This window comes from Cricetulus griseus, chromosome 9, assembly GCF_003668045.3.
Source record: "Cricetulus griseus strain 17A/GY chromosome 9, alternate assembly CriGri-PICRH-1.0, whole genome shotgun sequence".
In the NCBI taxonomy this organism is placed as follows: Eukaryota; Metazoa; Chordata; class Mammalia; order Rodentia; family Cricetidae; genus Cricetulus; species Cricetulus griseus.
In genome coordinates, this window is record NC_048602.1 from 13,020,237 (window position 1) to 13,025,302 (window position 5,066).

Sequence of the window (5,066 nt, forward strand, 5' to 3'; positions counted from 1 at the left end):
ATAGCTTCTGCAGCATTTTAATTTCCAAGTTGTCTTCACTAGGGTTCTTTTCATCCATATCTTCAGTAACTTTAACTTCTGCTTTTACCTAGATTAATTTGCTTTGTTTATACCTATTTAAATTATATGGAATGATCTCTTATTTCTACCTTAATGTGCATTCCTTAATTATTGGTTATATTGAGCCTCATTTTCCACACATTTTGAACATTTCTGAATCGATTTTATGAATTTTACCAAAGTGTGGAACCAATCTCTTCCTTGGTTTATATTAGGTTTTTTAAAATTTAGGTTTGAATATTCTCTTTAGGGTAGGATGAAGAGTCATTGGTTAAGAGTGCATACTGCCATTACTTTGGTTCTATGTTCCCTTCCTAGCTCCACCCAGTGCCTCAAATCTGTCTATAGATCCAGCTGTAGGGAATTCCACGCCTTTACCTGTGGTAGTATTCAACTCATATGCAAGATTCCAAAATAACATGTAATAAAAAATCAGTAAATCTTCAAATAAAATATTTTAACTATTATGAATATCTGATCAATCGTTATAAAATATGATTTTCAAATAATTTCTGTTGTTTCTCTTGGTGAAATTTGAAATCTATCTCATGTGAATTTCAGGAAAAATGACATATTTTAAAAGTTCTTTCTTTGAAAATTGATCTCAAATCATTATGTTTAGTCAAAAGCAATGAATACATAAATCATTTATTTACTGATTCTTTTTTCAGTTTTTTTTCAAATTGGGTTTTTCTGTGTATAGACCTCACTGTCTTGGAACACCCTCTCTAGATCAGATTAACAGCAAATTCATAGGTCTCTCTGCCTCTGTCACTTCAGTCCTAAAATTAAAGGTATCTGCCCAACACATCTATGTAAAACATAAATCTTTAGTAAACTAATCCAATATTTTCCATTACAATAATAGAAAATACTACTTTCATAAAGAAATTACTTTTAAATATTCTTTTCAGAGCTGGGCGTTGGTGGCACACGCCTTTAATCCCAGCACTCGGGAGGTAGAGGCAGGTGGATCTCTGTGAGTTCGAGGCCAGCCTGGTCTCCAGAGCGAGTGCCAGGATAGGCTCCAAAGCTACACAGAGAAACCCTGTCTCGAAAACCCATATATATATATATATATATATATATATATATATATATATCTTTTCAGTAAGAGCTATATAAATACAATAAAGTGATATATATCTGACTTAAGGTAACTTAAAGAAATAATGCAAATTCATAATATATATCCAGGGTATGTTGACTGTAATAAATTTATTTACCTTTATAAAAATAATGAAAATGGCTCCTGTAAACTTAGCAATGGGATTTTTCCTCTTCTCCCAGACTACAGTGGGCATGCTTGGCAATTCCTCAATACTATTTTATTATGTCATTTTGATAGTCAATGGGCAACATTTAATGCCCAAAACCTGACCATAGAACACTTGACTTTTGCCAACTGCTTGTCTCTCATCACAAAAGGTATTCCATGGATAATGGCACATTTTCAGTTTAAGGATTTTCTAGTTTAAGGATGTAAATTGATAGTTTATATTTATCGAATAGCAAGGGGGGTGTCCCTGTATGCCATGTGCCTACTGAGTAGCCTCCAAGCTATCACAATCAGCCCGAGCAACTCCAGGTGGATGCAGCTTAAACACCGAGCCACCAAGTACATCCATCCCTTCTGCTCTCTCAGCTCGCTTGTGCACCTGCTTCTAAACATCACCACACCAGCAAGAGTATCAGGTCTCAGTTACAAGAAAAATGTGACGAATTGGGTGAGTTATGGGTATTGCTCATGGATTGTTTCCAGCAATGGGACAACCTTACTATATATATTCTTAGTATGCTTCACTGATGGTCTGTGTCTGATTCTCATCATCTGCTCGAGTATCTCCATGGTGATAATCCTTTACAGACATAAGAAACAAGTCAAGCACATATACAGTGCTCAGCACTTTCGAAATGTCTCACCTGAGGACAGAGCCTCCAAAACTATTCTCATCCTGGTGTGCACATTTGTCATCACTTATTCAATCTCTTCCATTCGGCTTGTTATTGGGACATCCTCGAAAGGTCCAATAGCATGGGGAGAAAGTATATTTTTGTTTCTAGAAATGTGTTTTCCCATAATTTGGGCATTTGTTCTCCTCAGGAATATCAAGACTAATTTTGGCAAGTGACATGTATCCAGAAAATTGTCCTTTTCCTTTAGATTTTCGAATTTTGTGGAGTACAGGTTTTCAAAGTATGAACTGATGATTCTCTGGATTTTCTCAGTGTCCGTTGTTATATCCCCCTTTTTGTTTCTGATGTTGTTAATTTGCATGCTCTCTCTCTTTCTCCCTTTGGGTTAGTTTGAAGGGAGGTTGGCTTATCTTGTTGATTTTCTCAAAGAACCAACTCTTTGTTTCATTGATTCTTTATAACGTTTTCCAAGTTTCTACTTTATTGACTTTATCCCTCAGTTTGATTATCTCTTGGTATCTGCTCCTTGGTGGCGAGTTTGCTTCTTTTTGCTCTAAAGCTTCAGTGATCTGTGAATTCTCTATTGTAACTATTCTCCAGTTCCTTCGTATGGGCACTTAGTGCTATGAACTTTCCTCTTAGTACTGCTCACAGCGTGACCCATAAGTTTGGGTATGTTGTGTCTACATTCCCATTAAATTCTAGGAAGTCTTTAATTTTTTTTATTTTTTCCTCAAACCAGGAATGGTGCAATTGGGTGTTATTGAGTTTCCACGAGTTTGTAGGTTTTCTGCAATTTGTATTGCTGTTGAATTCTAGCTTTAAAGCATGGTGATCTGATAAGATACAGGGGGTTATTTCAATTCTTTGTATCTTCGGAGGTTTGCTCTGTTGCAAACTATGTGGTCAATTTTAGAGAAGGTGTCATGTGGCGCTGAGAAGAAGGTATATTCTTTTGTGTTTGGATGAAATGTTTTTATAGATATCTGTTAAAGCCAGTTGGGTCATAACTTCCATCAGATCCTTGGTTTCTTTGTTAAGTTTCTGTCTGGTGGTCCTGTCTAGTGGTGTAAGGGGGGTGTTGAAGTCTCCTACTATAAGTGTGTGTGGTTTTATGTGTGGATTAGCTTTAGTAATGTTTCTTTTACAAATGTGGGTGCTTTCATATTTGGGGCATAGATGTTCAGGATTGAGACTTCATCTTGAAATATTTATATTTGTAGTTATGGCTTAATGATTAAGGCAGAGCTAGCCAGTAGAAGCCCTAGCCATTGGCAAACAGTTTAATTATTAATATATTGTTTCGGTGTGCTCATTTGGACTGAAGTGTCATTGGAACCAGACTGAAAAGGAAAATCCAGCAACCCATTGTGGTCAATAAATGAACAATTCTTGCAATGTGTATGCTACTGATCTACAGTGATGACAGTCAGTTAGGATGACACTGACTTGGACTCATAGGTTAGTGATATAAAACTTAGAGTACCATTGGTAAATTTTCATTTTTATCTATAAGCAAGAGTTAGAAGTGCATTAAACAGGTGTATGATATGATAGACTTTTGTTGCTGTCGACCAAAGAAAATCTCAAGTCCAACAAATCCCTAACACAAAATATCCAGGAAATACGGGACACCGTGAAAAGGCTGAACCTAAGAATAATAGGTATAGAAGAAGGTGAAGAAATACAGCTGAAAGGTACAGAAAACATATTCAACCAAATCATAGAAAACTTCCTCAACCTACAGAAGGATAGGCCTAACAAAGTACAAGAAGCTTAAAGAACACCAAACAGACTGGACCACAAAAAGAAGTCGCCCCGACACATAATAATCAAAACACCAAACCTACAGAATACAGAGAAAATATTAAGAGCAGCAAAGGAAAACGGCCAAGTAACATATAAAGGCAGACCTATGAGAATCACACCCGACTTCTCAATGGAAACTCTGTGGTGCTTTCGTGAGTGTATTTTGTTTCTAACTGCTGATTTCCATGGATTGTCTCAAAAGAACCTGACCAAGCACTGGGGGAGTAACCCAGGGAAAGGGTATTATCTGCACTCTCCAAACCTCCAGAGATTCTTCAAGACTCAGAAACATTTGACAATAGCCTATCTTGCTTAGGTGTGTGCTTTCTTTGCTCTTTCTGGCCGGCTAGTCAATGGCTGGCAGCTATGGTCCTTCCTACCCTGCTGTGCTGGTCTGAGAGTGCTCAGAACCACCTATTTCCTTGGCACAGTGGCTTCATTCTTTCTACAGTGGTTTCTCTCAAAACTCCCATCTCATTTGGTTGCAATTTCAGAGGAATTCCTCCATATTTCTAGCTGGCTCATGGTACTTTCTCTTTTTTCAATCTCATTTGGAACTTCTCTGATAAAACATGTATAAACAATACCTTTTACAGCCTTTCAGAATGGTTTCTGAACAATCTGTCAGCAATATTTCAGCGGAGGCAACACAAAGGTGTATCTTCTGAACCAAATATTGGGCACCGTTTCACGTTAGTGAGTTTATTACTAGGGAATGTCAGCCAAGTTTGTAAAAGTGGAACTACATCTGATGGTTTACTTAATTGAAAATGACAGCCAACATAGCTGTTTAACACAGAGTGCGGGTGTTTGCCTAGCATGCATGATGCCCTCGGTTCAAGGATCAGAAAAGACAAGAGATAAGGATCTGAAATCACAAAATTGAGAGGAGAGAATCTGTCAGTGAATGAACTTCTTGGTTTCAGGAAGTCTACATATTTTGTCTTGTACCTGGTCTTGACAATTTCATACATGTACACACTGAATTTTGATCATACTTCTTTCCCACGCTTGTGCATGCTCTTTGTACTTCTTTCTCTTTGTCTCCCACTCTCCCACTTCTGTTGGAAAGCTGACTGAGTTAGTGAGTTTGATATTACATTGAGTTCATAAGATGCCATGTCATTTATAGAAGCCAACAGTTTATATCCTTTAGCTCTTCCAGGAAGAATGGATTCTTTCCCTGCAGATTTTGTTGTCATTCCTCAGCATTTCCTAGTATTGAGAAACTTGTCAAGCCCCAGAGGCAACATACACACAATCACCCAAAATAAATAGAC

The 5,066-nt window shown here is 37.3% G+C and overlaps 1 pseudogene; it reads left to right on the forward strand.

Moving 5' to 3' along the window:
* The first annotated feature begins 1,299 nt into the window (after positions 1-1,299).
* LOC103162316 lies at positions 1,300-2,192 on the forward strand (annotated as a pseudogene).
* Positions 2,193-5,066: the final 2,874 nt, after the last annotated feature.